We start from the raw sequence: 12649 nt of genomic DNA on the forward strand, positions 1-12649 counted from the left end.
AATTCACGCTTGCCTTGACGATTCTCACTTCTTCTATGTTTGATTGCTGCAGTCAGATTTGACCAACGCTGATCATGTAAGTCAGGGGCAAAGAGTGTCAGGCGTCCTATAGAACAAGGTCCCCCGTAAGCGTTTCCTGGCACACCTTGCCATGCTCTGTCACCACAAATTAGAAAAATACCAGGAGGCAGTGCCTTAGGGGCACTCATAGGCCACATTGAGTTGTGATCATTTACTCCATAGGCCCCAAGTGGCTCACTATTATTGGAATTATTCCACCCACAATAATTACCATTGGCGTTAAACCCTAAAGTTCTAGACATTATGTTCGTCCAATGAGTCTTATTTTGTTTACCTTTATTTAGTATAAAACAGGTTTGTGTCCAATTATCACTAGTGTTTCCTACTGCTACTGACCCTAACAAATCTAATTCTTGTGGATCCCATGGCAACGATATATTAAGATGTTGCAGTGCAGCAACCACTCCGTCTGAGAGGTTGCTCGAGAAGGACCCACTTAAGAGAGTAAGCGAAGTTGAGTACGGGCCTAACAGCTTGATCAATTCCTTTGGAGTTCCTATAGGCACCCCAAATAGACACGTCCGGAAGGGATCGCTTCCTGAGGCTAGAGACAAACAAAAGGTACGCTGGTTAGTTTCGTTAGCCCATGTAACCCACATATTCTGTTGAGTATCAATCTGAGACAACATTGTAGACCCTTCAGCAATTATCATGATCAATAGGACAATTTTGCGCAGAGTTGTCTGTCCGATTCCGAGCATAGTCTTTGTCCACAGTCGCTCCTTCGTCTATCACAGGTTTCGTAAATCTGCTGGGAACCCAAACCGGTCCTGTGGGAGAAGACATACACACATAACCGCGCCCTACATATATTACCTCTGCTGGACCTATCCATACTCCCGTTTTCATGTCCCGGTATTTTACTCTAAAGGTCCGGCTACCAGCCTTTTCTTCTTCTATATGATGTTTGATTGCTGGTGGTTCTTTGTCGTCCCCGAATACACACAAATAGTTTAGTACGAATAGGGTCTTATCAATTTTTTCCTTGATGTCTAGGATGTCCTTAAACTTTTCTATGTATTGTTTGACAGTGCTGTTTGCTCGTTCAACAACCGCCTGACCATTCTAGGTCGTTGGGTTTCAATGGCAGCCAAATGGTATTCGGTGGTGCTCCCTCAATTTGCAATATTCGGTTTCTTCCTTTCCTAATGAGTTCGGCCAGCGTTGAAACTTTTTCCTGAATAGTTCGTTTTGGTTGTAACGGTGGTGCTATCCATTCTAGTATAATGGGTTCCGCCAACCCCCTTTTTTTCCCCGTTTTTATTTTGTGTTGTGTAATGGCTCCCATTAGGTATTGTGGGCCACATAAAATAGTAAGATCAAGTGGCTGATTTTCCAGGCGTCGGTGCGTAGCACGCGTAGTAATTAGCGATGCAATTTCCTGGAGTACCCGTTGCTGTTCCTCTGTGAGCGTGACGGCAGCCGCTGGGTCTGTTCCCTTCAGCAAGGGGCGTAGCAGATTTAAAAGTTCATTAGGAATGCCGACAACCGGACGGATCCATTGGAGGTCTCCTAATAGTTTTTGAGCATCATTGAGTGTTCTTATGTCAGTCCTGATTGTCAATTTCTGTGGTCTGATGGTGGCATTCGAAATATGCCAACCTAGATACTGCCAGGGGCTGGATTCCTGTACCTTTTCCGGGGCCACCACAAGTTCCTTTTTCTTTAATTGTGTGATTAGATCAAATTTTTGTTCAGGAGAAAAAGGGATTTTTTGTGCCAACAATATGTCGTCCATGTAGTGATATATCATGGTCTCTGGCCACTGTTGACGTAACGGTTGAAGTGCCGCATCGACATAGAGTTGACAGAGGGTTGGTGAGTTTCGCATACCCTGCGGTAGTACTGTCCATTCAAATCTTTGGTCTGGCCCCTCTCTATTGATAGCAGGGAGTGTAAATGCAAATCGCTGTTTATCATCTTCATGGAGGGCTATGGTAAAGAAACAGTCCTTTAAATCTACGATTAGCAGGTGCCAGCCTTCTGGGATCATTGCTGGGTTGGGTAACCCCGGTTGTAAAGCACCCATGTCATGCATCTGTCTGTTTACAGCACGTAGATCGTGTAAAAGTCTGTATTTGCCGGATTTTTTCTTGATCACAAATATTGGGGTATTCCAAGGGCTGGTAGATAGTCTTAGATGACCTTGTTTGTACTGTTCCTTTACTAGTTCATGTGCTTGAATGAGACTTTCCCGTTTAAGCGGCCATTGCTCTACCCACACAGGCTGATCAGTCCTCCAGCTGAGTGGGATTGGGAAAGTCCAGGCAATGGCCGGTGCTATAAAGGGTGTTCCGAGGTAAGCACCATACCCATCTGGGCAAGGATATCGCGCCCTATTAATGCTTGCACTCCTTCAGGTAGGGGTAAAATGGAAACGGAGCAATTAACCACCTTGTTCCCTATAGTCCATTGTAGCGTCGATGATTTCCGGGCGAGGGTGACCCCGCCTACTCCAGCTACCGTAGAGCTGGTCTCTCGGGTTGGCCAATGCTGGGGCCAGATCTTAGTGCTAATTATTGATACATCCGCTCCAGTGTCCAATAAGGCATTAGTGCGTATAGATTCTTCTTTATACTTTACAGTCACGGTTTGTCGGGGCCTTTGATGCATTCCGACAGTCAGTAACACCACACTCCCAGTGGAGCCAAAAGCACCATAGCCTCGTGGTTGCTCTTTCGCTGGTGTCATCCCTACAGTCAGGTGGGGAAGCGGAATAAGCTGAGCTATTCTCGATCCTTGTGGTATGTGCATAGGTGGAAACATTGCTGAAACCACAATTTGTATTTCCCCGAAGTAGTCCTTGTCGATCAATCCTGTCAAAACTTGTAATCCTTTCATTGTAGCGGACGATCTTCCAATCAGTAAAGCACCTACTGGCTCATGATTAATAGTTACTGGTCCGTAGACATTCGTCCGGATTCTTGTTGGCTTTGTATCCAATAAGGTGGCGTCTACTGCTGTTGCCAAGTCCAGCCCGAGACTCCCTCTGGTGGCTGGTCGAAGACGAAGGGGTTCATGGCGTTCCGAGTGGAGCTGGGCGCCGGCTGAGGTGGTTGTGTTAACTGCGGGGGTTGCTGAGTTGTTGTGGTGAAGGCCGCCTTTTGTGTCGTCGCGGGGCGGCTCGTCCCGCTTCTCCGGGCGTTTCCCGAGCCAGCCTTCCAGCAAGCCGCTCCATCATGTTTGCTGCTTTTGCAGTTGGGACACCATACTTTACTAGCTTGGCATTCTCTGCGAAGATGACCAACAACGCCACATCGGTAGCAGCGTGCCGCAACGCCGCATCGATAGCAGCATGCCGATCGTCGATCAGGGGGGGTATTTCCGCCGGGATTTTGCAAAGGAGCAAGGGCAGCGAATACCTGTCTTTGATTCTGTTGCATATTATCCCGCAACGCCTGTGCTTGCTCCCTCATGCTCTCTCCTAATTGTCTCACCGCCTCTACTAACATGGCTTGTGGTCCTACAGGCACTTGTGCCATTCTTTCAAGTCCCTCCTCAATAGTCCATGTTCCCGGAAGCGTAGCTAGAATACTACGCGTTGAAGGACTACTATTCTGTATTGCACATTGTTTCAAAATAGTCCCTTTTAGGTATTCTGGTACCCCTGCTGCTTGTATAGCATTGGCTACTCTGTCAATAAACAAGCCGAAAGGCTCTTCCCGGCCCTGCTTTATTCCCATATAAGATGGGATACCCCCGGGCTCCTTTATTTGATCAAGCGCCCGCCTTGCTAGTTTCATCGATTCTTTAGCTTTATCTGGTCCCAACAGGGCTTGTGCCTCTAATCGGAAGTACGCGCCTATTCCCATCAACTCGTCCAAAGTTACTCCATACAACGGGTCCCCTAGAGCCCTTATAACAGCTACTGCTTCTTGGCATACTGCGTGCCAATGCGCGTTAAACAGCAGCTGCTGGTGCTGCGTTAGTATTAACTTCATTATGCTGCGTATGTCCCCCGGCAACAATATATTTGTCCCCCAAATGTAATCCAATATCTGTCGGGTTGGTTCCCCCTTTATTCCCGACTCATTTACAGTAGATCTCAATTGCGTTAACAACTTCCAATCTAGATTTGTCATATTCACGGTGACATTTCCCTGAGCATCAGGGGGCGAATATACCACGGGGAATGCCTGACTGATTTGTGCTGCCGCCTCATAATTCCCTTCCTGCATAGCTTCCCTTGCTAGTTTTTCCCACTTATTAGCACTACTCGCGGGACCTGATACAAATGGGTTGGTGTTTGTGAAAAAAGGGTTTGCTTCCGATCCCCCGCCCCCTGCCCCCCTCATCCTCTATTGCAGGTGCTGAGGGAGGAGGGGGGATCTGCCGCATGGTCAATGTTACTCCTTTTGGCAGGCCTGTGTTCCCAGACCCTCCCTGGGCAATAGTAAAGGTTCGGATCGAGGGGGGCAATGGGTATGGGGACACCTCTGCATGCGGGGGTTCCTTGAACCCATCGGGGCTTCCCAAACGTTCCGCGGCAGCGGCAGCTACTTTCTGCTCAGCCTGGTGCACCGCAAGAGCATTGGTAACTGCCCTCCACGGTTTCATCAGCTTTTTTGCTGTCTTGTTGCCACTTATAACTTCATCAAACAACTTGTCCCCAAATTTTTTCCATTTGGTTTGTTCGAACACGGTATCGGGGCTAACAAAACACCCCTTAGTCACTCCGTAAGCTAATAGCCCTGGGAGTTCCTTATGACATTCTATTCCTTGAGTACCTCGCTTTTCTAAAAAGCATCTCAATAAATAATAAGCCGCTTGTCGCTCCATGGTTACTCACTTACCGTTGCAACCTTTGCAAGACCTGCGGCGAGACTTTCTGGCAGGACCCCGTCTCGTCCTGGGCACGGACCCCCTTTGTTTGTGTCCTCTCCACCTCCTCTGTAACTCTGGCACGTAGACCCCCTTTTGTGTCTCGTCGCCTTTAGCACAGCAGGACCAGCTGTCTCTAGCACTCTGTCGACTCCTGAGTTTTTAATCACCGAGTCCCTGACCGGCAGGGTCCCTGTTCGGGCGCCATTTGTTGGAAACTTGCACGGGAGGAGCCGACGGAGGGAAGACCCAGACGCTCAATATGAGTGAACAGCGTACTTCAACTTTATTAGGCGTGGTCTTTCTTTATATAGTATAGGACTAATTAGGCTCATACATATTGCAAAAGCTGAGCTCCTTATTGGTAACAGCAACTTTGTTTACCCAGCAACTTCCCTATCCCATCACCTACAAGTTCACTTGTAACACATTGCCGCCAAGGACAGCGTGCCCTTGGCTCTAACTGGCTGTTTTCATGTTCATACGTGACTCGGCTCACATCAACTGTGTGCGATATGCACTTAGTTCTGCTTCCTTTATTTGTTCAATCTTCACATGACCTCTGCCCTCAAGCCAGTCCTCCACACCCAGGAGCCCAGTTTCATCCTGCCAGGTGTGCTGTCCCACCACATGTGTGTAATTCCACAGGGACAGGGGAGAGGGCAGTGCCAGCAGAGGGGACATGGCTGGGATGTTGAATGTGGAGGTCCAGAAGAGAGGATGACTCAGAAGAAGGGTGGGGAAGAACAAGATAGAAGTGACACATGTGCAGTGTTGATGGTGAGGCCACCTCTTGTAGAGGAACCTCATGGGCTGGGTTGTGGTAGGAGCCATTTTGAGGGCAAGAAGAGAATCACACCACCTCTCATCCCATCAGACAATATATACAGGCAGGAGGATGGGGAGAGGCAGGCAAGGGGGACATGGCTGCAGTGTTGATTGTGAGGTCACTTCCACTGCAGCTGCCTGATTGGCCCTCAGGGATGTGCTGACCAGCAGGCTTTGTGATGTCACCCAGCACCTCAGAGAGCCCACCCAGCAGGAATGACTGCCCTGGGGAGGGGAGGGGGTGATGCGGGTGACAGGGGCCCATTTGGGTGCTGATTGTGAGGGAACCTCTGTTGCAGACACCACAGCAGCCTGCAGCCGGCAGAAAGGCAGGCACGGATCGTGGCCACCCTGCTCAGGAGTAGCCCTCTGGAGTGGACCTGCCACCAAGCAGTGCACAGCTCCTCACCCAGGTCTCCTCTGAGCCCAACGTGCTCCCCCTGCAGCCCAGACACACCGTGGATGTCATCTGGAGGCTTCGTTTGGCAGCTTGACCTTCCCAAAGTAGCGCATGATGGATTATTACCAGCCGGAGGGTTATTTTTATAGTGCGATACCAAGAAGGAATCCCACCGTAGGCTTTAATGTACAGTTTGACAATGGGTGGGTGAACTGAACTCTGCAAGGCCTTCTGGGACAGCCTGGAACCACTCTAGAAAGAACTGACGCTCACTTGCTCTTATCCACGCCTCACTGCAAAGAGGCCGCAGGCTGTCCCTGTGTGCAGGCCAGCAGCTCAGCTCTGCTGAGCCTACAGAATGGTGCAAAGGGGCTCTTCTGCTGCCTCTCAGCACCTAGTGCCCTTTCCTGACACACATGTTCAGAGTTGCTCTTTTGATGTCAGCCAGCACACAGGCCATTCTCAGCAAGGCCCTCAGCCTGTGCCTGATGCCCAAGGAAAGGGGAGGAGGTTATGTAAGAAGTCTGGCAGATGTGGAGACCAGAGGAGGATGCAGCAAAGGAGCGGAAGGTGTGTTTGTGGCAGGCTGAGGAGGCAGGTACAGGCATTAAGAGTGGGAAAGAGGAGGAGGTGGCAGCAGAGGTCGAGAAGAGATGGGCAGGAGAGGGCAAGGAGGCAGTGGCTGTGGTGAGGCTTCAAGGTGGTGGCCACTTGGAGAAAAGGCTAGCAAGGAAAGGAAGGGGATGACAGCGAGGCACAGAGTGTCTGTTCCAGGGCCAGTGGCCACATCTACCACCATCTGTTTCAGGAGGTGAGGGCCACCTCTGCTGTGAGGGCCGAGAAAGCCCTGCCATAGGAGAGCTCCGGCCACTCTCCTCCCTGGCCCACTCTAACCCCAAGCCAGGAGGCAGGCACTGAAGACGCCTTGGACACAGGCTGCTGAGACACACCCACCGCCCCCCCAGCAAGGGCTGGGGCAAAGGCCAACCCTGCAAACTCCCCAGGGCACGCGGCAGGACAAGCCCCGTGGGCAGCAGGGTACCGGCAGGTCCTGACAGCGCAGCTGCAGCAGCAAGCTCTCAGGCCACAGCCAGGACACGCGCAACACAAACAGCACACCTAGGAGAGGACAACAGCACTTTGCTTTTATTGTGTGCATGCAGGCATAGATGACAAGGGGCAGCTCCTCATGGCACCTCCAGCCTGCAGCCTTTCCAAACACACTATGCTGCCTTGCACAAGCCAGAACACCCCAAGAACGTGGAAGCAAGGGCAGGCCCTGAGCTCCTGCGACAAACTTGCCCCAGGGCAGGCAGAGACTGAGAGCTGCAGGGCACAGCTGGTGTCTTGGTGCTGCAAGAGCAGGCAGCCACTGGCCTGCAAGGGCCCAGAGGAGCCTTGGCAATGGGCCCTGCTCAATGCTGCAGAGGAAGGCGAAAAACCCCCAGGCACTGCTGCCAATGTGTCCTGGGGGAAAATTCCTTCCTGACCCCAAAGCTGGCGATCGGCTCTTCCCTGGGCATGTGAGCAAGGCCTGCCTCCCGGCCAGTCCTGGGAGGCTTCTCACGCCCACCAGGGCATCAGACACCAGCGCTGCTCAACCCCTTTCCTCTCTCAACCTGCAGCCACCTTAGGGGCTCCAGAGAGTGGCAAAAAAAAAACAAATAAACAAACAAACAAACACAGACCTGACAGAGCTGGGGGGAAAAAAATCTTTCCTGGGCCCTGCAGGAAACCACCGGCTGCTCCAGAGGGTTGGCGGAGAGGTATGACACTGAGCAGAACCACCTGGAACATCCTCACATCCCATCGCCTGCATTTCCTGACTGCTGCATCTGGCACCGAAGCAGATCTGCATGGGGAGCTTTGGAAGGGTCTTTGGCTGCCGAGATGGGATGTCCTTGTTCTTTGCAGGCCCTCAAGTTCACTTTTCCCACTGATCTCCAGCTGAAAAGGCCTGGTGCCCTTGGGCATCTCCAGGTGTGTGGGGGTCTTCTCGTGCCATCAAGGGCTTGGTCCAGTCTCTGAAGGACCACAGCTACATCCGGCTTGGAATCCGAGCTCTTGGATCAGAGCACCTGCAGAGATCTCTTGCAATGGAAATTCTTCCACGATCCAATGGCTACACAAGGGCTGAATCAGCTGTGAGATTCAGCCTGTTGCCTTCCCATCAGGAAATGCCTGGGCACAGTCTCCGCTCCCAGAGGAATGGCTGCTGACAGTGGTGGGAGGTGTCCCTTCCATTGCCCACAGCAGGCCTGCAGAGGCCAGCAGTGCCCAGCAGCACAACACGAGGACAGGAAGAAAGCCTTCAAGCCTGCTTGCCTTGGCCTCCTTGGGTCCGCTCAGCTGATGGGGCTTCCAAGAGACCTGCGGCTGGCAGATGCTGACCTCCCTCCGCTTTCCGGAGAGGGAAAACACTGTGAAAACATTGCTGTGCCTTGGGATTGCTCTCTCCGTCTTTGGAGGTGTCCCAGGCAGAAGAGGAACAGCATCAGCAGTCTTGCTGAGGCTCAGACAAGCCAAAGGCCCAATCTGAGAGCAGGTGCTGGCCACTGCAGCAGCACTCTCTCCCCGCAAGTATGTGCTGCCCAACAAAAGCCCCTCCTGGCACAGGCCCTTGTCCCAGCAGGCTGCAAGCACTTTCTCTGAAGAAAGAAGGCTATTGGTCCACAAGCAGCAGGCAACCTCTTCTCTGCCCGTGCTGCTGCAACCTGCCACCGGTACAGACTGGCGCGAGACGCCAAGCACAGGCAAGGAGAACTGGCACCTCCGAGAGTCCCTTGTCCTCAGGGGGAACATTGGTGCCGTGATGGGGAAGGGCCGCCTGCTTCCCACTTCCAGCAGCTCTGCGAGGCTTTGCCAGGGAGCTCAGACCTCCCCTCTGCATCAGGCTCTCAGCAGTCCTCATCCCAGGCAGCCATTTCCTGAGGCTCTTTCAAAGAGCCCTCTCTCCTGTCACAGGTCAGGCACTGAGGGCCACTGTGCTCAGCAGGCCAGCAAAGGTGCTGCACGCGGGCAGTTGCCACAGGCCAGGTCGTGGCCACATGCCACGAGCATCAAGAACTGCTCTAGGTCATTTGACTGAGAGCACACACACAACACTGCCTCACAACATGCATCAGAATACCCAGCGTTGGGAAGGTGTTATGGAAGTTATGCTTGTCAGCCACCATAACAGGGCCTAACCCTAGTTTCCTGCAGAAAAGTTTAGAGCCAAATCAAAGCAAATTAAATTTTAATGGCACACATTTAGTAATTGCAGCTCGAGCTGGGTGCCTCCGAAGAGGGACCCCGTACAAAGATATCCCTGGGCAATTATAGCTTTTCCAAAGTTTCCCACCCCTCATGCGGTGGTTCAGACCAATAGTAATTTTTAGGTCTGGGGTTTTGTCGCGGCCCGAAAGGAGTCGTTCAGGACGACCTCCCTCCCTTGGGGCCAAACGACCAAGTTCGTGATGCCCTTGGACTGAATTAAGGTTGAACGACACCAGCCAACCGGTTTTAAGATTTATTAACACAAAGATAAGGCATGTGGTCAAATAGGATAATTCAATGGCGAATACTGCAACTAGCTAGACAAAAACAGATCTTACCAACATTCAACAAAAGAGAGGGGGAAAGAGAGAGAGAGAGAGAGAGAGAGAGAGAGAGAGAGATATCACCACCCGTGGATCCAGCGGCGTCCTGTTGGTCCTCTTCCTTTGGGAGTCTCAGCAGTGGGGGGGGGCTCCCGTCTGGTGGTAGGTGGGTCTTCTTCACCCTGGGTGTAAGTTTTGGTGGTGCGCATGCAGTAATTACAACTCGAGTTGGGTCCGACCCTAGGTTAGCTCGGAATGACATGCGTGCAGTGGTTACAGCTCGAGCTGGGTACCTCCAAAGAGGGACCCTGAACAAAGAGATCCCTGGGCAATTATAGCTTTTTCAAATTAAGTTTCCCACCCCCCCACGTGGTAGTTCAGACCAATAGTAATTTTTGAGTCTGGGGTCTCCTGCTCCTTATTGGATCTCATCGTTGTTCCTAGGCAGGCTGTTTCTTTTCTCCCTTATCTTTTCTGTTGCAGTTTCTGCAGACAGGTGTGTCTTCCTTCCTATAGGTGTGTCTTCCTTCCTCGGGTCCCACCATCATCTCTCAAGGTCTTGACAAAGAGGTGGTAACTCCAGCAATTAGCACTGTTTCAGCAGTGCACAGGAATGCAAATTGCTGGTAACTCCCTTATCGTTCCCGCCTGCACCAGCTCTGGAGCCCTTTCTCACCAAACTAGGGAGTGCGGCCTAAGGCTTCAGCAAATTTAGCCACTCATGCCAAGCAAGTTTTATAGAAGTTGTGCTAAAAACGGATCCCAAAGTCTCTGCTCGACTGTGGTCTCGTTCAGTGCAGGCTCGGTGTGTTCTGGGTGGTCGCAGGGAGACCATCTCGGGGGTCGCAGCAGCCCAGTCCTGTTTCCGCCAGGGACAGATGGCTTGTTCGGGGTTATGGCCTGCCTGCACTCCATGCACCAAGAAATGTTTAAGGCAAAAAAAATCATTCATCTGTCCGCCACACCACCCCGTGACTTAAACATTGATTGGTATGTCTCCTTCCTGAAGTCTTCATGGCCTTTATCCACAGTGGTGATATGAGATAGAGAGAGAGATCAGAAAGAAGTATAGAAACAGTAGAAGTGCGCACAGTAGTCATGAACAATTATTAAGAATATCTACTTTTAACAATAATATGTCCAAAACTAATCAATTTTCTGAACAATAACTTCTTTTGACAATAACATATCTAAAGAACAATATCTTAACATATCTAAAGCTAACAATAACATATCTAAAAATAACCACACCAAAATGTGTCCCAGGAAAAGTTTGAGGATTTGCCTATGGCTCTGGGGAGTCATTGGAGAAAGGTGATCCTTTACAATGACAATTGTGAGGCAAACAAGGGCATATTAAAAGAACAGTTACAGCAATAGCCAAAGAACAAGTACTGCAACATGAACTAACATAGCTGTGTATAACATCTTCTTTTCCATTCTTCTAGTATAATCCACCGATGTATCTGTCGTCCAAGTTGTGACAGGGCGTGTGTGGGGGGGTACCTCTTTCTGTTATCCTCAGGGCTCCAGCGTCGCAAGGATGGTTGGGGATTGTTGACTGCGGCCCTCGTGGTTGATGCCAAGGCTGATGGCCGTTGTGGCGCATGCGTGGTTTGAGCCTGGGTACTCTAGTCACCTGACGCGTTTTATTGTTTTCTACCCACTAAGTTCTGGTGGGTCACCAGGACCAGTTTTACAGAACAGATAAACATATCATTATAGCAAATCACAGAGTACCTCCTATGGTTTCTTTACAAAAAATATCTGGATTATAGTTGTCCTGATCTCTATTGCCTATCTCCTCGCCATTCTTCCGTGTGTAACCATGCACTCCACCCCGTGAGTTAAAAAGGTTCCTCAGCCTGGTCTTAAATTGCTATTTCAGCCTTAGGGACATCGATTAGGCCCTCCTCGTCCTCCTCCTTTGGTAGGGGAGCATAATTAGTCAGTTGGACCATTCGTATGTTAACAGTTTTTATTATAGTTGATTTTACACAGGATATTGCTATGCTTACGATAATCACAACTGCAATAAACATTATCACATATTGTATCAAACTTTGAATCCAACCAGTGACACTGAGTCCAAACCAACTAAATATTTTTGAAAGCCAATTAGAATTCATTGATTCTTGGAGCTCACGGGTGTCTTTTGCCACTTGTCGTATCCTTTCTAGTTGGTCATTAAGGTCCAGTGTAACATTAGGGATATAGATACAGCAATCAGTACTGGAGAGGTTTAAGTAACCACAAAGCCCATTTTGATGTACCATCATCAAGTCTAGTGCCATGCGGTTTTGAAGAGCCATTTTTGATGTGGCTTGCAGTTGCTGATTAAGCAACTGTATACTAGCTTCAGTAGCATTAGCTAGTTTTCCTACTTGATAAGCTAACTTACTTAACCATATTCGCGTTTGCGTGGTAGCAGACCCAAAGCCCCAGAATCCTTCCATTCCCCAGGCTATGCGGGTGGCTACCGTTATCTGATTGGATAACTCGGGGTTTAGGAAAACAACTAAACCATGATTTCAGACTGTTCACTGTATATTCCCCTGTTGCTCGCGGGACAGCTTCAGCTTGGGTTAATCCTGAAATTACCTCGACTCCTACCAATACATGCCTCTTCCCTTCTGAGAGGCGAAAAGGGCCGATGTAGTCTATTTGCCAAGTGTCCCACAGCCCCTTATTGTCTCTTAAGTGTAGGGGTTGGTCCTTGAGAGGGTTATGTCCTTCTAATTGTGTACGGCATAGGCCGCATGCTGAGATAACAGTGTTACATAGCTCCCTGGTCACAGACCATCCCCTGCTGACTGCCTCTTTATAAAGGTCTTTACTTCCAGAATGGTCTCGTTTAACATGCAACCATTCTAACAGATGTTCCCATTTTTCCCCTTCTGCTTCTGCTGCTAATGTAGCTAGGCGGGTTAGCGAATCT

The 12649-nt window shown here is 50.2% G+C and overlaps 1 long non-coding RNA gene across 1 annotated transcript; it reads right to left on the reverse strand.

Moving 5' to 3' along the window:
• Window positions 1–336: 336 nt before the first annotated feature.
• Window positions 337–5170, reverse strand: LOC135330510 (uncharacterized). The gene is made up of 2 exons (XR_010392531.1): window positions 4875–5170; window positions 337–851 (listed from the first exon to the last, which is right to left on the reverse strand). It is a non-coding gene; the product is annotated as an uncharacterized LOC135330510 (long non-coding RNA).
• Between the last annotated feature and the right edge of the window lie 7479 nt (window positions 5171–12649).

The sequence above is a fragment of the Dromaius novaehollandiae genome, chromosome 21 (genome assembly GCF_036370855.1).
Source record: "Dromaius novaehollandiae isolate bDroNov1 chromosome 21, bDroNov1.hap1, whole genome shotgun sequence".
NCBI lineage: Eukaryota > Metazoa > Chordata > Aves > Casuariiformes > Dromaiidae > Dromaius > Dromaius novaehollandiae.